This window comes from Trichomycterus rosablanca, chromosome 14, assembly GCF_030014385.1.
Source record: "Trichomycterus rosablanca isolate fTriRos1 chromosome 14, fTriRos1.hap1, whole genome shotgun sequence".
In the NCBI taxonomy this organism is placed as follows: domain Eukaryota; kingdom Metazoa; phylum Chordata; class Actinopteri; order Siluriformes; family Trichomycteridae; genus Trichomycterus; species Trichomycterus rosablanca.
The window spans coordinates 18304787-18330184 of record NC_086001.1 but is presented as its reverse complement, the minus strand read 5'-3'; the positions used below and the strand labels follow the sequence as shown (position 1 = coordinate 18330184).

At 38.5% G+C, this 25398-nt stretch overlaps 1 long non-coding RNA gene and 1 pseudogene across 3 annotated transcripts; both read right to left on the bottom strand.

Moving 5' to 3' along the window:
- The window catches only part of LOC134327138 (zinc finger protein 135-like), a 254757-nt pseudogene that overhangs the window by 27974 nt on the left and 201385 nt on the right, over nucleotides 1-25398 (bottom strand).
- LOC134327140 (uncharacterized) lies at nucleotides 14709-23012 on the bottom strand. Of its 3 annotated transcripts, none has more exons than XR_010014679.1 (6): nucleotides 22995-23012; nucleotides 21634-21671; nucleotides 21405-21507; nucleotides 21182-21298; nucleotides 20585-20692; nucleotides 14709-14966 (listed from the first exon to the last, which is right to left on the bottom strand). It is a non-coding gene; the product is annotated as an uncharacterized LOC134327140 (long non-coding RNA). The 3 variants fall into 3 exon arrangements; XR_010014677.1 differs by lacking the exon at nucleotides 22995-23012 and adding an exon at nucleotides 22356-22425; XR_010014678.1 differs by lacking the exon at nucleotides 22995-23012 and adding an exon at nucleotides 22185-22285.

Genomic DNA, 25398 nt, shown 5'->3' with positions numbered 1-25398 from the left:
AGTAATGAGAGAGTCTAGAGGATTCTGGTGGTTTTTAACAGCCCGTTCCAGTTCCTCTAACTTACTAATAATTTGAATTTGTTCAGGATTTGAATCTAATTCTATATTTTTAAAGAGTGATTGGAAATGGGTTGTCCAGATATCCCCATCCTGAATGGCCAATTCTTCCTGTTCTCTATGTTTTAATTTGTTCCAATTGTCCCAGAATTGATGTGTGTTGATTGATTGTTCAATAATTGTTAGTTGTTTTTGGGTGTACTGAGCTTTTTTGGTTCTGAGTGTACGTTTATATTGTTTGAGGGTTTCACAGTAAAGAAGTCGTGTGTTACTGTTGTTTGGGTCTCTGTGTTTTTGGTTTGATATTTTACGGAGTTCTGTTCTTAACATTTGACAGTCTTTGTCGAACCAGCTGTCATCTTTTGTAGATTTAGGTTTTGATTTAGATTTAATTTTTAATTGAGCTTTATTTGCTGTATTTTTAAAGATCTGATTAATATTTTTAACTGCCTGATTTACTCCTTCTTTACTGTGAATGTACGCAGTGTCCAGAAAGTTGTCTAAGCTAATTTGGATTTCTGTGCTGCTAATTGCTTTCTGGAACTCTTCTGCGCTGTTCTCGGCCCATCTGTAAGATCTGGGGATGTTGTACAGCTTACTGGGCCGTGTGTGTGTGGTGGGGTTAGTTTCTGTCTTTTTGATGAACACAGTAATTTGGCTGTGATCAGACAGAGGGGTTAGAGGTTTAACAGTAAATGCACTGAGAGAGAAAGGGTCTAAATCTGTTATTGCATAATCTACTGTACTATTACCAAGAGGTGAGCAGAACGTGTACCTTCCTAATGAGTCCCCTCGAGTTCTACCGTTGACGATGTACAGACTTAAAGTTCGACAGAGCTGCAGGAGGTCTTTACCATTTTTGTTAGTAACATGATCATAATTGTTTCTGTGGTTTAGGGTGGAATTGGTATTATGAATTTGGTTGTTATTGATGAATCTGTTTCCCTGTTCATTTATAATATCAGGTTGGGTTCCTGTTCTGGCGTTCAGGTCTCCACAGACGAGCACGTTTCCCTGGGCTTGGAAATGGCAGGTCTCTCTCTCCAGCTCTGAGAACATGTCTTCAGAGTAGTATGGAGACTCTGACGGAGGGATATAAATGGCACAGAGAAACAGATCCTTCTGTGATGATAGTATAGTTTTGTTTATTTTCAGCCAAATGTGGAATTTTCCAATTTTCATGGTGTTTATTAGCGTGTGTAGGTGTGATTTGTACCAGATTATCAGACCTCCTGAATCTCTGCCTTGGCGCACTGTGCTAAGTTTTTGGGAGGGTAGTATAATTTCTCTGTAGTCACGGGGACAGTGAGTGACCGTGTCGGCCTTGCACCATGTTTCCTGTAGGATGATGATGTCAAGGTTTTTAATGTGTGTGTGGAAGTCAGTGTGTAAGCTTTTTAATCCGAAGGCAGAGGAGCTCAGGCCTTGGATATTCCAATTGCTAACGGTAAGTGACATTGTGAAGATTTAAGTGTGTAGTGTTTAAGATGAGATAAACTTTGTAAGAATGTTTTTTTTTTATTTTTTTTATTTATTTATTTTTTTTTTTTTATACACAAAAAAAATATATATACACACCTTATATACACCTTATATATATACACCTTATACATACCTTATACACACACCTTATACACACACCTTATACACACACCTTATACACACACACCTTATACACATTCCTTATACACACATTATACACACACCTTATACACACACACCTTATACACACACACCTTATACACACACACCTTATACACACACCTTATACACACACACCTTATACACACACACCTTACACACACACACCTTATATACACACCTTATACAGACACATAATACACACACATGATACTTACACCTTACACACACACCTTACACACACACACCTTATATACACACACCTTATACACACACATGATACTTACACCTTACACACACACCTTACACACACACACCTTATATACACACCTTATACACACACAAAATACACAAACCTTATGCACACACCTTATACACACACATAATACACACACCTTACACACACACCTTACACACACACCTTATACACACACACCTTATACACACACCTTATACACACACACCTTATACACACACCTTATACACACACACCTTATACACACACATAATACACACACCTTAAACACACTTTATATACACCTTATACACACCTTATACACACACACCTTACACACACATACCTTATACACACACCTTATACACACACCTTATACACTCACATAATACACACACCTTATACACACACACACCTTACACACACACACCTTATACACACACCTTATACACACACATAATACACACACCTTATACACACCTTATACACACACACCTTTTACACAGATAATACACACACCTTATAGACACACATAATACACAAACCTTACACACACACCTTATACACACACATAACACACCTTAAACACACACACCTTATACACACACACACCTTACACACACATAATACACAAACCTTACACACACACCTTATACACACACATAATACACCTTACACACACACACCTTACACACACATAATACACAAACCTTACACACACACCTTTTACACAGATAATACACACACCTTATACACACACATTATACACACACCTTATACACACACACCTTATGCACACAACTTATACACACACACACCTTATACACACACCTTATACACACCTTATACACACACACACCTTACACACACACACCTTATACACACACATAATACACACACTTTACACAAACACAAAATACACAAACCTAATGCACACACCTTATACACACATAATACACACACCTTATACATACCTTATACACACACATTTTACACACACACACACACACATTATACACACATAAAACACACACCTTATACACACATATTATACACACACCTTATACACACACCTTATAGACACACCTTATACACACACCTTATACACACACATTATACACACACATTATACACACACCTTATACACACACACCTTATACACACACCTTATACACACCTTATACACACACCTTATACACACACCTTATACACACCTTATACACACACCTTATACACACACCTTATGCACACACCTTATACACACCTTATACACACATTATACACACACACCTTATACACACACCTTATACACACCTTATACACACACATTATACACACACACCTTATACACACACCTTATACACACACATTATACACACACACCTTATACACACACCTTATACACACACACCTTATACACATTCCTTATACACACACCTTATACACACACTTAAAACACCTTACACACACACAACTTACACACACATAATACACAAACCTTACAAACAGCTTATACACACACATAATACACAAACCTTACACACACCTTATACACACACATAATACACACACCTTATACACACTCACCTTACACACACGCACCTTATACACACACAAAATACACACACCTTATACACACACACCTTATACACACACACACCTTACACACACACACCTTTTACACACACACCTTATACACACACACCTTACACACACACATAATACACACACCTTAAACACACTTTATACAAACTTTATACACACCTTATACACACACCTTATACACACAACTTATACACACCTTATACACACATTATACACTATTTTATACACACACACCTTATACACACACCTTATACACACACCTTTAACACACCTTATACACACACACCTTATACACACACACCTTATACACACACCTTATACAGACACCTTACACACACCTTGTACACACACCTTATACACACACACACCTTATACACACACCTTATACACACACCTTATACAAACACACCTTATACACACACACCTTATACACACACACCTTACACACACACACCTTATACACACACCTTATACACACACACCTTATACACACACATAATACACACACCTTATACACACACACCTTATACACACACACCTTACACACACACATAATACACACACCTTATACACACACACCTTATACACACACACCTTATACACACACATTATACACACACATAATACACAAACCTTATGCACACACCTTATACACACACATAATACACACACCTTATACACACACACCTTAGACACACACCTTATACACACACCTTATACACACCTTATACACACACAACTTAGACACACACACCTTATACACACACCTTATAGACACACCTTATACACACACCTTATACACACACCTTATACACACATAATACACAAAACTTACACACACACCTTATACACACACATAACACACCTTACACACACACAGCTTATACACACACACCTTACACACACACCTTACACACACACACCTTACACACACACCTTACACACACACACACCTTACACACATATAATACACAAACCTTACACACACACCTTATACACACACAACACACCTTACAAACACACACCTTATACACACAAACCTTATACACATACCTTATACACACACACCTTATACACACACACACATCATACACACACCTTATACACACCTTAGACACACGTAATACACACACCTTATACACACACCTTATACACACACCTTACACACACCTTATACACACAACTTATACACACCTTATACACACATTATACACACACCTTATACACACACACCTTATACACACACACCTTATACACACACACCTTATACACACACCTTATACACACACACCTTACACACACACACCTTATATACACACCTTATACACACACAAAATACACAAACCTTATGCACACACCTTATACACACAGATAATACACACACCTTATACACACCTTATACACACACCTTATACACACCTTATAAACACACATTATACACACACACCTTATACACACACCTTATACACACACATTATACACACACACCTTACACAAACACTCACCTTATACACACACCTTATACACACACCTTATACACACACACCTTATACACACACACCTTATACACATTCCTTATACACACACCTTATACACACACACCTTATGCACACAACTTATACACACACATAATACACACACACTTTATACACACACCTTATACACACATAATACACACACACTTTATACACACACCTTATACACACATAATACACACACACTTTATACACACACCTTATACACACACCTTATACACACACATTATACACACACCTTACACACACACCTTAAAGACACACCTTATACACACACACCTTATACACACACCTTATACACACCTTACACACACACACCTTTTAGACACACATAATACACAAACCTTACACACACACCTTATACACATACATAATACACCTTACACACACACACCTTACACACACATAATACACAAACCTTACACACACACCTTATACACACACACATAATACACCTTACACACACACACCTTACACACACATAATACACAAACCTTACACACACAACTTTTACACAGATAATTCACACACCTTATACACACATTATACACACACACCTTATACACACACCTTATACACACACCTTATGCACACACACCTTATACACACACCTTATACACACACACCTTATACACATTCCTTATACACACACCTTATACACACCTTATACACACCTTATACACACACATTATACACACACCTTATACACACACACCTTATACACACACACCTTACACACACATAATACACAAACCTTACACACACACCTTATACACACACATAATACACCTTACACACACACACCTTACACACACATAATACACAAACCTTACACACACACCTTTTACACAGATAATACACACACCTTATACACACACATTATACACACACCTTATACACACACACCTTATGCACACAACTTATACACACACACACCTTATACACACACCTTATACACACCTTATACACACACACACCTTACACACACACACCTTATACACACACATAATACACACACTTTACACAAACACAAAATACACAAACCTAATGCACACACCTTATACACACATAATACACACACCTTATACATACCTTATACACACACATTTTACACACACACACACACACATTATACACACATAAAACACACACCTTATACACACATATTATACACACACCTTATACACACACCTTATAGACACACCTTATACACACACCTTATACACACACATTATACACACACATTATACACACACCTTATACACACACACCTTATACACACACCTTATACACACCTTATACACACACCTTATACACACACCTTATACACACCTTATACACACACCTTATACACACACCTTATGCACACACCTTATACACACCTTATACACACATTATACACACACACCTTATACACACACCTTATACACACCTTATACACACACATTATACACACACACCTTATACACACACCTTATACACACACATTATACACACACACCTTATACACACACCTTATACACACACACCTTATACACATTCCTTATACACACACCTTATACACACACTTAAAACACCTTACACACACACAACTTACACACACATAATACACAAACCTTACAAACAGCTTATACACACACATAATACACAAACCTTACACACACCTTATACACACACATAATACACACACCTTATACACACTCACCTTACACACACGCACCTTATACACACACAAAATACACACACCTTATACACACACACCTTATACACACACACACCTTACACACACACACCTTTTACACACACACCTTATACACACACACCTTACACACACACATAATACACACACCTTAAACACACTTTATACAAACTTTATACACACCTTATACACACACCTTATACACACAACTTATACACACCTTATACACACATTATACACTATTTTATACACACACACCTTATACACACACCTTATACACACACCTTTAACACACCTTATACACACACACCTTATACACACACACCTTATACACACACCTTATACAGACACCTTACACACACCTTGTACACACACCTTATACACACACACACCTTATACACACACCTTATACACACACCTTATACAAACACACCTTATACACACACACCTTATACACACACACCTTACACACACACACCTTATACACACACCTTATACACACACACCTTATACACACACATAATACACACACCTTATACACACACACCTTATACACACACACCTTACACACACACATAATACACACACCTTATACACACACACCTTATACACACACACCTTATACACACACATTATACACACACATAATACACAAACCTTATGCACACACCTTATACACACACATAATACACACACCTTATACACACACACCTTAGACACACACCTTATACACACACCTTATACACACCTTATACACACACAACTTAGACACACACACCTTATACACACACCTTATAGACACACCTTATACACACACCTTATACACACACCTTATACACACATAATACACAAAACTTACACACACACCTTATACACACACATAACACACCTTACACACACACAGCTTATACACACACACCTTACACACACACCTTACACACACACCTTACACACACACACCTTACACACACACCTTACACACACACACACCTTACACACATATAATACACAAACCTTACACACACACCTTATACACACACAACACACCTTACAAACACACACCTTATACACACAAACCTTATACACATACCTTATACACACACACCTTATACACACACACACATCATACACACACCTTATACACACCTTAGACACACGTAATACACACACCTTATACACACACCTTATACACACACCTTACACACACCTTATACACACAACTTATACACACCTTATACACACATTATACACACACCTTATACACACACACCTTATACACACACACCTTATACACACACACCTTATACACACACCTTATACACACACACCTTACACACACACACCTTATATACACACCTTATACACACACAAAATACACAAACCTTATGCACACACCTTATACACACAGATAATACACACACCTTATACACACCTTATACACACACCTTATACACACCTTATAAACACACATTATACACACACACCTTATACACACACCTTATACACACACATTATACACACACACCTTACACAAACACTCACCTTATACACACACCTTATACACACACCTTATACACACACACCTTATACACACACACCTTATACACATTCCTTATACACACACCTTATACACACACACCTTATGCACACAACTTATACACACACATAATACACACACACTTTATACACACACCTTATACACACATAATACACACACACTTTATACACACACCTTATACACACATAATACACACACACTTTATACACACACCTTATACACACACCTTATACACACACATTATACACACACCTTACACACACACCTTAAAGACACACCTTATACACACACACCTTATACACACACCTTATACACACCTTACACACACACACCTTTTAGACACACATAATACACAAACCTTACACACACACCTTATACACATACATAATACACCTTACACACACACACCTTACACACACATAATACACAAACCTTACACACACACCTTATACACACACACATAATACACCTTACACACACACACCTTACACACATAATACACAAACCTTACACACACAACTTTTACACAGATAATTCACACACCTTATACACACATTATACACACACACCTTATACACACACCTTATACACACACCTTATGCACACACACCTTATACACACACCTTATACACACACACCTTATACACATTCCTTATACACACACCTTATACACACCTTATACACACCTTATACACACACATTATACACACACCTTATACACACACACCTTATGCGCACAACTTATACACACACATAATACACACACACTTTATACACACACCTTATACACACATAATACACACACACTTTATACACACACCTTATACACACATAATACACACACATTTTATACACACACCTTATACACACACCTTATACACACACATTATACACACACCTTACACACACACCTTATACACACACACCTTATACACACACCTTATACACACACAAATTACACACACCTTAAACACACTTTATATACACCTTATACACACACACCTTACACACACACACCTTATACACACACATTATACACACACCTTATACACACACACCTTATGCGCACAACTTATACACACACATAATACACACACACTTTATACACACACCTTATACACACATAATACACACACACTTTATACACACACCTTATACACACATAATACACACACATTTTATACACACACCTTATACACACACCTTATACACACACCTTACACACACACCTTATACACACACACCTTATACACACACCTTATACACACACAAATTACACACACCTTAAACACACTTTATATACACCTTATACACACACACACACCTTACACACACACACCTTATACACACACCTTATACACACACATAATACACACACCTTATACACACCTTATACACACACACCTTATGCACACACCTTATACACACCTTATACACACACACACCTTACACACACACACCTTATACACACACATAATACACACACTTTACACAAACACAAAATACACAAACCTAATGCACACACCTTATACACACATAATACACACATAATACACACACCTTATACACACCTTATACACACACATTTTACACACACACACACACATTATACACACATAATACACACACCTTATACACACATATTATACACACACCTTATACACACACACCTTATACACACACCTTATACACACCTTATTTACACACCTTATACAGACCTTATACACACACCTTATACACACACCTTATGCACACACACCTTATACACACACCTTATACACACCTTATACACACACATTATACACACACACCTTATACACACACCTTATACACACACACCTTATACACATTCCTTATACACACATTATACACACACCTTATACACACACACCTTATACACACACACCTTATACACACACACCTTACACACACACACCTTATATACACACCTTATACACACACATAATACACACACCTTATACACACACCTTATACACACACATGATACACACACCTTACACACACACCTTACACACACACACCTTATATACACACCTTATACACACACAAAATACACAAACCTTATGCACACACCTTATACACACACATGATACACACACCTTACACACACACCTTACACACACACCTTATACAGACACACCTTATACACACACCTTATACACACACACCTTATACACACACCTTATACACACACCTTATACACACACACCTTATACACACACCTTATACACACACATAATACACACACCTTACACACACACACCTTATACACACACCTTATACACACACCTTATACACTCACATAATACACACACCTTATACACACACACCTTACACACACACACCTTATACACACACCTTATACACACACATAATACACACACCTTATACACACCTTATACACACACACCTTACGCACACACACCTTTTACACAGATAATACACACACCTTATAGACACACATAATACACAAACCTTACACACACACCTTAAACACACACATAACACACCTTAAACACACACACCTTATACACACACACACCTTACACACACATAATACACAAACCTTACACACACACCTTATACACACACATAATACACCTTACACACACACACATACGCGTTTTCATGTCAGATGGGGACCAATGTTATGAACATCACTTGCGGGGACCACCCTTTCTACAGCCTCTAGAGGGCTGAAAAAAATCAGGCACAGTAAACAGATTTTTCTTAGCTCATACACGCGTTCAAACATCAGAATTTAAGAAGTCATGTCAGGACCGTGTTTATTGGGGACTTAGAAAAATCTTATAAATATGACTAATGGGGACCTCATTTACATAATATTAGCATAAAACACACAAATGCCAATGTGATTAGTGGGGACCTTGCAAGAACATTGAGTTAATTACAATTCATTTATATTACCATTAAAGGGCATGTAATTATTTCAAGCTAATCTACAGATTATCTTACTTCTAAACAAAAAGGTTTAATATACATCTATGTAAAATCAAAAGATGCAGTAATAGTCCATAAATCACATTAAAATGTTTAAATTTAGCTTAGCTTACTTGTTCATAGATTATGTAGTCTTTGCATAGAACATCTAGTGATGTGCATGTAGTCATCTCGACAACATAGCAAGATTTATGTTTGACATTTCTAGATTTACAGCCAATATCAGTGTAATTAAAAAAATATATTAATAGATGAAGTTAGTCTATCTCTACTCATGTACAGTGGATTGGAAGAGTAGTAAATTATTGTCTGAATACTTTTTTAACTCAAATCAAACTATTTTATTTTTCACTGTTTAAGTGTTTCTTTCTTTAATTCTTTGTCATGAATTTTTTTGTACCACAGTGAACCACCCAGAATCAGCTACTACTCAATCACTGGACAATTATTACCACTAAAATAATGCTACTTATAAAACTATACAGGCATTAAAGACATTTAAATTGCAAAACTCAAGATTTAATTTTTAACATGCTTTCACCCTGTTCTTCAATGGTCAGTACCTCCACAGAGCAGGTATTATTTAGGTGGTGGATGATTCTCAGCACTGCAGTGAAACTGACATGGTGGTGTTGTGTTAGTGAATGTTGTGCTGGTATGAGTTGATCAGACACAGCAGTGCTGCTGGAGTTTTTAAATACCGTGTCCACTCACTGTCCACTCTATTAGACACTCCTACCTAGTTGGTCCACCTTGTAGATGTAAAGTCAGAGACAATCGCTCATCTATTGCTGCTGTTTGAGTCGGTCATCTTCTAGACCTTCATCAGTGGTCACAAGACGCTGCCCACGGGGGCTTTTGGCTGGATATTTTAGGTTGGTGGACTCTTCTCAGTCCAGCAGTGACAGTGCGGTGTTTAAAACTCCAGCAGCGCTGCTGTGTCTGATCCACTCATACCAGCACAACACACACTAACACACCACCACCATGTCAGTGTCACTGCAGTGCTGAGAATCATCCACCACCCAAATAATACCTGCTCTGTGGTGGTCCTGTGGGGGTCCTGTGGGGGTCCTGACCATTGAAGAACAGAGTGAAAGCAGGTTAAAAAGTAAGTAGAGAAACGGATGGACTACAGTCAGTAATTGTAGAACTACAAAGTGCTTCTACAGTGGGGGAAATAAGTATTTGATCCCCTGCTGATTTTGTAAGTTTACCCCCTTACAAAGACTTGAACAGTCTATATTTTTTATGGAAGGTTTATTTTAACAGAGAGAGACAGAATATCAACAAAAAATCCAGAAAAAAAACATTAAATAAAAGTTATAAATTAATTTGTATTTAATTAAGTGAAATAAGTATTTGATCCCCTACCAACCAGCAAGAATTCTGACCCCCACAGACCGGTTATGTGCCCATGAGGCTCACAAATTAGTCCTGTCCCTGTATAAAAGACTCCTGTCACAGAATCAGTTTCTTCTGTTCAAATCTCTCCACCACCATGGACAAGACCAAAGAGCTATCAAAGGACGTCAGGGACAAGATTGTAGACCTGCACAAGGTTGGAATGGGCTACAAGACCATCAGCAAGAAGCTTGGTGAGAAAGAGACCACTGTTGGTGCGATAATTTGAAAATGGAAGAAATACAAGATCACAGTCAATCGCCCTCACTCTGGAGCTCCATGCAAGATCTCACCTGGTGGGGTAAGAATGATTCTGAGAAAGGTGAGGTCAGTCCAGAATTACACGGGAGGAGCTTGTCAATGATCTCAAGGGAGCTGGGAGCACAGTCACCAAGAAAACCATTAGTAACACACTTCGCCGTAATGGATTGAGATCCTGCAGTGCCCGCAAAGTCCCTCTGCTCAAGAAGGCTCATGTACAGGCCCGTCTGAAGTTTGCCAATGAACACCTGAATGATTCAGAGAAAGCTTGGGAGAATGTGATATGGTCAGATGAGACCAAAATTGAGCTCTTTGGCATCAACTCCACTCGCCGTGTTTGGAGGCAGAGAAATGCCCGGTGGGGATGGTGTTCTTGGGGTCATATCCAGCATTTCTCTGCTCCCAGCTCCCTTGAGATCATTGACAAGCTCCTCCCGTGTAATTCTGGACTGACCTCACCTTTCTCAGAATCATTCTTACCCCACCAGGTGAGATCTTGCATGGAGCTCCAGAGTGAGGGTGATTGACTGTGATCTTGTATTTCTTCCATTTTCGAATGATTGCACCAACAGTGGTCTCTTTCTCACCAAGCTTCTTGCTGATGGTCTTGTAGCCCATTCCAGCCTTGTGCAGGTCTACAATCTTGTCCCTGACGTCCTTTGTTAGCTCTTTGGTCTTGCCCATGGGGGTCGAGAGATTTGAACAGAAGAAACTGATTCTGTGACAGGAGTCTTTTATACAGGGACAGGACTAATTTGTAGCCTCATGGGCACATAACCGGTCTGTGGGGGTCAGAATTCTTGCTGGTTGGTAGGGGATCAAATACTTATTTCACTTAATTAAATACAAATTAATTTATAACTTTTATTTAATGTTTTTTTTCTGGATTTTTTGTTGATATTCTGTCTCTCTCTGTTAAAATAAACCTTCCATAAAAATTATAGACTGTTCAAGTCTTTGTAAGGGGGTAAACTTACAAAATTAGCAGGGGATCAAATACTTACCGTATTTTCCGCACTATAAGGCGCACCTAAAAGCCTTAAATTTTCTCAAAAATCTGCCGTGCGCCTAATAATCCGGTGCGCCTTATGTGTGCACTGAGTTCCAAAATCTGTAAAAATGTTGTTGTGCGACTTTGGTAAGCGCTCCTCTTGATTGACTATCGGACCATTTCCCGCTGACACAGGGACGTAATACGTACACTACAAACGCTGGCAGCGATAAACCAATCAGAGAACATTACGTAATACGTACAGTACGTACGCTTACCTCCGCCACGCCACCTTTGCTTCCGTTACCTTTTTTTTGTAGACCGTATGTTTTAGCATGCGCCTTATAATACGGTGCGCCTTATGTATGTGTTAAGTACAGAAATAGACCCCGTAATTGAGACTGCGCCTTATAATCCGGTGCGCCTTATAGTGCGGAAAATACGGTATTTCCCCCACTGTATATGGTAAGTTTTTCAGGATGAACTCAAGTTCATATGCGTGTGAAGGCAGGCGAGCGAATACTTTTGGCAATATAGTGTATTATTGACAGTTCAAAGAAAATCAATATATTGCAAAATGTTCAAATGCTTTTTAAAAAATAGCAAATAATTCTATTTCTGTTCAGTAGACCTTTATGACGTATGCATGTGTGTGTCTTGCTGAGACATGTGAATGCAAACAAAAACTGCAATATCAGAACATGTGAATGTAAACAAAAACTGCCATACCAGAGACTCAATGATCTTTAAACTATCTGTATTGCAATTTTCTTTTGTAGGCCGTAATACGATTATAAACATAGAATTTCAGATTTTGCCAGTCACGGTTCTTAGGAGCTTCTGGTTCAGCCCTTAAACACTTCTCACAGTCTCGCTGTGCTGGTACGATACAAGATGTGATGAAGCGATTCGTGTGCCATTCCACCGCCTGCACCTCTGTCTGCAGCCAAGGTGTTTTCTTCTTATGGGCAGTTTTACCTTTGCACTGTTTGTCCATTCTGCCATAGACAAAGATTATTAGGATCAAATTCTCATAATAGCTATAAATACACAGATCAGCCATAAAATTAAAACCCGCCTAATATTATGTAAGTCCCCCTAGTGACACCTGTATAGCTCTGACCCATCGAAACATAAACTACACAAGACCAATGAGCCTTGGGTGCACATGACCCTGACACCAAGCCTACTGTGGACCATTTTTGGTAGGTACTAACCACTGTTTACTGGGAACAACCCACAAGACCTGCTGTTTTGGAGATGCATCACAGACATCACAATTTGGTCCTTGTCAAAGTCACACAGTTCCTTACTGTTGCCCATTTTTCCTGCTTCCAAAACATCACCTTCGAGAACTGACTTTGACTGCGGCTTAATACATCCCACCACCTTTTTACAAGAGTACAGTAAGAAAGTAAACCCTCGAAATTACTTGATTCTACCATGAACACTCCATGGTCTACCATGGACCAGACTCAAGTACTAACCACTGCATACTGTTACACCCCAAACCTGCTGTTTTGGAGATGCTCTGACCCTGACCATTTTTCCTGCTTTAATTTGTCTGCAATTGTCCTACCTGAGCAGGCTACTGGCTTTAGTGTTTAATGTTTCAAAGTGGGTCTGTTTCTTGTAAGTAAGACTGACACTGTGTTACACTGTTTGATTAGGTTACACCATGAGTTATATTTTTAACAACACTGTGGCTTCCCACACAGAAGTCCCAGTCCCAAGCCCATATGCCCCCTAATAATATTTACATTCTATAAAAACACACTATAATGACGACAATTTATCCCCCTCACTTACAGTCTGTAGAATACACACAGGCATTAGTTAGCTAAGTAATCAAACAGTACTTAAACCCTTTATTCACTGGGACTTCAACAAAAGCAAGAAAGCAAAAACCAAATACAAAAAGTTAAATAAAATAATATACCATCAGGATCTAGCCCAATTTTATCCAAGTTCTTGCCATGAAACTCAGCTAATCTTCCTTGCTCAAGAGCCATTAGAACTTTGCTGATCTTTTGATATACACTGGATGTCTCTGGCTCAGTGAGTTCCACTGTCTGTGACTCGACATCATCAGACAAAATGACCTCTGACAGGCACAGCTTTCCAAAGGGTTTCAGGGAGAGGAAGAAACAGCTAGATTATATTCTCAACAGAGGAAACTACACTCACAATGCTGCAGTTATGGAGTCAGGACAGGGGAAACTTGTGCCCTTTACACAACCATGTAAAGAAACATTGGGAAATGACTTCACATACTTTTAACAGTATGTGTGAGAGCAGATGCGAGAAATGGGAAGGCTGGTTCACAATGCCAGAAAAGTCACCACCTTAAAAAAAATGGAAGACCTTATGAATCCAAAAAATTACATGGAGAGAGTCAAAGCTGTCAAGTTGACATGTGGGTATGACAGTGAAACAAACAAGTTTTTGACCCCATCATTAGCAAACAAACTTGGAAATATCCTGGTTAAAGTAAGCAAACTTTTAAAAGCTCAAGGTTTCATCTCAAACAACCAACATCTTGTGAAGAATGCCAGTGAGTTTCAAGACATCCATCGGGAAAAGTAGAATGAGCTGATATCAGCCACGGCATTGAAAAACTTTGCTGATCTTGGCGAGCTGTAGGGTCTTCTCAGGCAGTCGATAGAACTCACGATGGATTCTTATGTCATGTCCAAGAAAATTGGCAAGCTGGTCCATTTCTGTGTCTATCATGTTTAGCACAGTTGAAAGGGTTGCAGCATGCTTTCTCAGTTTGGTAGATGTCAGTGGGACTCTTTGCACCACACACCTTTGCAAAGCCACAGAGACGGTCTGATCCTCTGAAATGTGTCATAGCTTCTGGTCTTGCAAACATATAACCATTGTCTATTAACAAGGATCTCTAATGCACAAAACATTTTTGGAGTCAGAAGAATTGGAACTGGGCGACCACGTTTCCCCCCGACGACAATCCTTGAGAAGTGTCTGCAGAGCTTTTTTTCCTCTTCAGACAGTGCCCAGTCCACATCCTCATGGTGATCAGAAGTGTCTCTTGATAAAAATGCAGATAAGAGCATGCTGGCAACTTCTCCTTCCCTGAGAAGAGAATAACCTGAGCCAGGCACACCTTATTCAGCTCCATCCAGGCTTTTGCAGAGGGACTTTCCGAGAGTGAAATGTACCACTCATCTTGTACTTGACTGAGATATGCATGCATGTCTTCAGTAAAAGGCATGAGAGTCGGTACGTTCCACTTTGCTTACCTTATGTTCCTCAATGCCGTGGCTGATATTAGCTCATTCTACTTTTCCCGATGGATGTCTTGAAACTCACTGGCATTCTTCACAAGATGTTGGTTGTTTGAGATGAAACCTTGAGCTTTTAAAAGTTTGCTTACTTTAATCAGGATATTTCCAAGTTTGTTTGCTAATGATGGGGTCAAAAACTTGTTTGTTTCACTGTCATACCCACATGTCAACTTGACAGTTTTGACTGTCTCCATGTAATTTTTTGGATTCATAAGATCTTCCATTTTCTTTAAGGTGGTGACTTTTCTGGCATTGTGAACCAGCCTTCCCATTTCTCGCATCTGCTCTCTCACATACTGTTGATTCTTGTCTAATTTCCCCTTTTGTTTAACAAGTGCTGCCCAACATCAAGTTTCCCCTGTCCTGACTCCATAACTGCAGCATTGTGAGCGTAGTGTCCTCTGTTGTGAATATAATCTAGCTGTTTCTTCCTCTCCCTGAAACCCGGCTTTGGCATACGGCTTAGAGCAATACAAGCAGTAATGTTTTTTGTTGTACACTCTTCGTCCACCTCTTTTTTGACTTGCGCTAACAACTATTAGATCATTTATGTTCTTACTTGAACCAAGTTCTTCTTCTGCTCCAGTGGCTTCAGGTGTAAAGCTGTGCCCGTCAAAGGTCATTTTGTCTGATGTTGTGGAGTCACAGACAGTGGAACTCTCTGAGCCAGAGACATCCAGTGTATTGTGCTTTGTTTTTTGGTTTGGTTTAAGGCTAGTGTCAATGTCACTATCACAAGTCGTATCAGGTATGTAATCATCTGCACTTTCTGATGAAGAATCAAATAGCTCACTGGAATTGTCAAGATTTGTGTCTTTCATTTACAAAACAAGAAATCATAATAAGAAAAACTTTAATACTTAATCCTAAATTTAAAACTTAATTTATCAGTAAATTTACATATACAGTGGGGCCAAAAAGTATTTAGTCAGCCACTGATTGTGCAGGTTCTCCTACTTAGACAGATGAGAGAGGTCTGTAATTTTCATCATAGCTACACTTCAACTATGAGAGACAAAATGAAAAAAAAAATCCAGGAAATCACATTGGAGGATTTTTAAAGAATTTATTTGTAAATTATGGTGGAAAATAAGTATTTGGTCAATAACAAAAGTTCAACTCAATACTTTGTAACATAACCTTTGTTGGCAATGACAGAGGTCAAACGTTTCCTGTAAGTCTTCACCAGGTTTGCACACACTGTAGCTGCTATTTTGGCCCATTCCTCCATGCAGATCTCCTCTAGAGCAGTGATGTTTTGGGGCTGTCGCTGGGCAACACGGACTCCACACATTTTCTATGGGGTTGAGGTCTGGAGACTGGCTAGGCCACTCCAGGACCTTGAAATGCTTTTTACGGAGCCACTCCTTCGTTGCCCGAGCGGTGTGTTTGGGATCAGTCATGCTGGAAGACCCAGCCACGTTCCATCTTCAATGCTCTCACTGATGGAAGGAGGTTTTGGCTTAAAATCTCACGATACATGGCCCCGTTCATTCTTCCCTTAACACGGATCAGTCGTCCTGTCCCCTTTGCAGAAAAACAGCCCCAAAGCATGATGTTTCCACCCCCATGCTTCACAGTAGGTATGGTGTTCTTGGGATGCAACTCAGCATTCTTCTTCCTCCAAACACGACGAGTTGAGTTTTTACCAAAAAGTTCCATTTTGGTTTCATCTGACCACATGATATTCTCCCAATCCTCTTCTGGATCATCCATATGCTCTCTGGCAAACTTCAGACGGGCCTGGACATGTACTGGCTTAAGCAGGGGGGCACGCCTGGCACTGCAGGATTTGAGTCCCTCTCGGCGTAGTGTGTTACTGATGGTAGCCTTTGTTACTTTGGTCCCAGCTCTCTGCAGGTCATTTATCAGGTCCCTCCGTGTAGTTCTGGGATTTTTGCTCACCGTTCTCATGATCATTTTGACCCCACGGGATCGAGGGAGATTATCAATGGTCTTGTATGTCTTCCATTTTCTTACAGTTGCTCCCACAGTTGATTTATTCACACCAACCTGCTTGCCTATTGTAGATTCACTCTTCCCAGCCTGGTGCAGGTCTACAATTTTCTTCCTGGTGTCCTTCGACAGCTCTTTGGTCTTGGCCATGGTTGAGTTTGGAGTCTGACTGTTTGAGGCTGTGGACAGGTGTCTTTTATACAGATAACGAGGTCAAACCGGTAATACAGGTAACGAGTGGAGGACAGAAGAGCTTCTTAAAGAAGAAGTTACAGGTCTGTGAGAGCCAGAAATCTTGCTTGTTTGTTATTGACCAAATACTTATTTTCCACCATAATTTACGAATAAATTCTTTAAAAATCCTACAATGTGATTTCCTGGATTTTTTTTTCTAATTTTGTCTCTCATAGTTGAAGTGTACCTATGATGAAAATTACAGACCTCTCTCATCTTTCTAAGTAGGAGAACCTGCACAATCAGTGGCTGACTAAATACTTTTTGGCCCCACTGTATGTTTGATGATCTCAAATACACAAGTACTTTTTTGTCATGTTTTTGTATTTTGGGTTTTTAGTTAATTAAAAGAATGTAATAAGTTAATTGTGATGATAATCTAGCAAGAATAATTGTTTATTGTGATGTATCTACAAGGTAAGTTCAAGGGGAACATATAGGGCAGATTTTAACTTTCACAGTGATTTTTTTCTTGGATAATTATCATTTTATTCTGAACACTTACGGCGTCCCCACAACACACCTTCAGTTAGTGTATGAGTAGAAACTGTGTGTAGAAACTGAACTAAACTGGTCCCCACAATGACTATAACATTGTGTGTGTGAAAGGTCCCCACAAGTGACTATTACATTGTGTGTGTGAAAGGTCCCCACAAGTAACTATAACATTGTGCGTGTATGTAACAGGTCCCCACAATGACTGTAACATTGTGTGTGTGTGTGTGTGAAAGGACCTTTCACACACACAATGTTACCATTCCTTGTGGGGACCTTTCACACACACAATGTTACAGTCATTGTGGGGACCAGTTTAGTTCAGTTTCTACACACAGTTTCTACTCATACACTAACTGAAGGTGTGTTGTGGGGACGTCGTAAGTGTTCAGAATAAAGTGATAATTATACAAGACAAAAATCCCTGTGAAAGTTAAAATCTGCCCTAAATGTTCCACTAGAACTTACCTTGTAGATACATCAAAATAAACAATTATTCTTGCTAGATTTACATCACAATTAACTTATTACATTCTTTTTACTGACTAAAAACCCAAAATACTAAAATATATGACAAAAGAGAGGCTGTAAAACTAAAAGTCAAGTAGTGGACATGCATGTACCTGTTGAGGAGTGCTGTTTGAAACAGAAGCATCATCCATCTGAGTCTTGGACAGGATAGAGGATTGGGAGTCGTCCTCCACCACGGCTCTAGCTGCAATGCTGGGTGTCTGTAAACACAATTTAAAATAACTATATCAAAAAACATGCACCAGACTTTAGAAAATAATTTTATAATAATAAAAAAATTATCTTTTGCCCAGTCAAGCAGTCTGTGTTCACACATATTAAATAAAACAGGCTTTGCGGGGACCTTTCACACACACAATGTTACAGTCATTGTGGGGACCAAGTCAGTTTCTACACACAGTTTGTACTCAGAAACTAACTGAAGGTGTGTTGTGGGGACGCCGTAAGTGTTCAGAATAAAGTGATAATTATACAAGACAAAAATCCCTGTGAAAGTTAAAATCTGCCCTATATGTTCCCCTAGAACCTACCTTGTAGATACATCACAATAAACAATTATTCTTACTAGATTATCATCACAATTAACTTATTACATTCTTTTAATTAATTAAAACCCCAAAATACTAAAATATATGACAAAAGAGAGCCTGTAGTTTTAACTTAAAGTGATGATGTGGATGTGCATGTACCTGTAGAGGAGTGCTGTTTAAAACAGAAGCATCATTCATCTTGGATCTTAGAGTCTTGGACAGGACAGAGGATTGGGAGTCGTCCTCCACCACGGCTCTAGCTGCAATGCTGGGCGTCTGTACAAAATTTTAAATATTTATTTTTATTGGGCTCCCTTAAGTAATCACACAAATTAAACACTTTATGACAACTTTTAACAGAATGCCTGACTGGTCAATGTACCTGTTGGTCAGTTTTTTCCGTTGTGCTTCTGCATATGAACTTTTAAATGGCAGGACTTGCTGATATCTTCTACATTTATATCACTGGGTGCTTTTGTAGCCACCTGTAAACATATTTTCATAGATAATTAGACTTAATGCATTTGGTATTTTGGTTCTTTAAGCATTTTAATTTTTATTCTTATCCTGCAATATGAGCCAGTCTGTACACCATGTATTGTGCAACATACTCGTGTTCTCCATGAGCAGTCTTCACATTCATTTCAAACTGCAGAAAAAAACAAAACAATTATTGTACTGGATTAAGTCTAGGTCTTTAAAGTTATTATTATATGCCTTATGCATATAATATGCATATAAAAAGTTTTTTAAAATATGAGGTGCAATTAAGCAACAATGCAAGAAAAAGGGACAAAAACTAAAATTATAATAATATATTATTTATATGTGTTATTTATTAGGGTTTTGCATTAATTATACAGTACAGTACAAATCTGTTTGTATATGGTTTGCATCTGCAGATACACTCTTGTTCAGAGTCTGGCCAAAAAGGTTAAATGTTATCTTAAAGTCCATTCGATCATGTTCATGTTGTTTATTAGGTTTGTGGGTATAAAACTTATCTTTACTTATTAGCGCATCACACTGGACTTAGTGACGCGTCTGCAGACGCGCACCAAACAACCTGTTCTGTAAACTACACCTGAACACACTGAAACGCGCTAGAAACCAACACAATACACACAGATTAGTTTTGTACAAATAAACATAAGCTACTAACACTCGCTGTAGAACACATGTTGTAACGAAATCATTTATAATGTCCTTGTTAAAACGACATACTGAAGTTTTTTTCTCTGCCTGGCAGTAATACGCGTAAGAATGCCTGCTTTCACTTTTCCTGCCCAAACATTTAAGCATTTAATTTCATTTTGTAACAAACTTGCCTTACAGTTAAAGCTCCGAGTTCTACTTCTACCCACAGAACAGAGACTGAAAACCAGGTTCATTAGTGAAGTAATGCTACACCTGTTTCAAATTAAAGGCCCCAATGGAGACTGCAGCCGCACACAGACATTTCAAACTAACAGTTTTCTGTCTTTTTAAGTTACCAAAAATTTGTTGTCATTTTTAAATTTATTTAATGGAAAATTAATATAAATATCTAAATATATCTAAAAACACGCAGTCATTGTTATTTAACCACTGCACTGTCACAGCCCAATTATAAACAAGAAGCTTTATTTGCACTCATTTACACCGATCAGCCATAACATTAAAACCACCTCCTTGTTTCTACACTCACTGTCCATGTTATCAGCTCCACTTACCATATAGAAGCACTTTGTAGTTCTACAATTACTGACTGTAGTTTATCTGTTTCTCTACATGCTTTGTTACCCCCTTTCATGCTGTTCTTTAATACATTTACATGTTCTTTAATAGCAGGACAGGTCAGGTTTTAATGTTATGGCTGGAGAAGGAGAAGAACTGGTATTAAAGAACAAATAACTATTCACTAACAGAACTAATTAACATAATTTGACGGTTGAACAATTGTTATACTGGTTTGACATGCAAATATGCTTACCTTGTGTTTCATTTTTGGTCCTCTATATAAGTTCTTAGCTTCTTAGCTGGTTTCTCCTGCATATAATCTTCTTTTTTTGTCCACTGTGTGAATATCCATCTTTAACACTAAAAATGTCTGAAATCGTTCCTAATGGGGACCAGGAAGTGGGTGGTTCCCAACCTTATTTGGAATCCGTGTGTGTGTGTGATTCCGGCTATAAAAAAAAGGGGGCGCAACTGAGCACAACCCACACACTCACACATTCACCGAAAAACATGCGTTTTGAGCCAATGCTAAAAACCACACAGGCACCATTAGTAGGCCTCCTGTATCCATTTAAAATAGGTTTCCTTTATGGGGACTAGACTTTAGGTCCCCACACTGCAAGAGGTCCCCACGACGTGACTGTGTAAACAGATTCATGTCCCCTCAATGTGATGAATACCAGTGCACACCTTACACACACATAATACACAAACCTTACACACACACCTTTTACCCAGATAATACACACACCTTATACACACACATTATACACACACCTTATACACACACACCTTATGCACACAACTTATACACACACACACCTTATACACACACCTTATACACACCTTATACACACACACACCTTACACACACACACCTTATACACACACATAATACACACACTTTACACAAACACAAAATACACAAACCTAATGCACACACCTTATACACACATAATACACACACCTTATACACACACATTTTACACACACACACACACATTATACACACATAATACACACACCTTATACACACATATTATACACACACCTTATACACACACCTTATAGACACACCTTATACACACACCTTATACACACACATTATACACACACATTATACACACACCTTATACGCACACACCTTTTACACACACCTTATACACACACCTTATACACACCTTATACACACACCTTATACACACACCTTATGCACACACCTTATACACACATTATACACACACAACTTATACACACACCTTATACAAACCTTATACACACACATTATACACACACACATTATACACACACCTTATACACACACATTATACACACACACCTTATACACACACCTTATACACACACCTTATACACACACACCTTATACACATTCCTTATACACACACCTTATACACACACTTAATACACCTTACACACACACACCTTACACACACATAATACACAAACCTTACAAACAGCTTATACACACACATAATACACAAACCTTACACACACCTTATACACACACATAATACACACACCTTATACACACTCACCTTACACACACGCACCTTATTCACACACAAAATACACACACCTTATACACACACACCTTATACACACACACCTTACACACACACACCTTTTACACACACACCTTATACACACACACCTTATACACACACACCTTACACACACACACCTTATACACACACATAATACACACACCTTAAACACACTTTATACACACCTTATACACACACCTTATACACACAACTTATACACACCTTATACACACATTATACACACACTTTATACACACACACCTTATACACACACCTTATACACACACCTTACACACACACCTTATACACACACACCTTATACACACACCTTATACAGACACCTTACACACACCTTGTACACACACCTTATACACACACACACACCTTATACACACACCTTATACACACACCTTATACAAACACACCTTATACACACACACCTTATACACACACACCTTACACACACACACCTTATACACACACCTTATACACACACTCCTTATACACACACATAATACACACACCTTATACACACACACCTTATACACACACACCTTACACACACACACACCTTATACACACACATTATACACACACATAATACACAAAACTTATGCACACACCTTATACACACACATAATACACACACCTTATACACACCTTATACACACACACCTTAGACACACACACCTTATACACACACCTTATACACACACACCTTAGACACACACACCTTATACACACACCTTATAGACACACCTTATACACACACCTTATACACACATAATACACACATAATACACAAAACTTACACACACACCTTATACACACACATAACACACCTTACACACACACAGCTTAAACACACACACCTTACACACACCCCTTACACACACACACCTTACACACACACCTTACACACACACACCTTACACACACATAATACACAAACCTTACACACACACCTTATACACACACATAACACACCTTACAAACACACACCTTATACACACAAACCTTATACACATACCTTATACACACACACCTTATACACACACCTTATACACACCTTATACACACCTTGTACACACA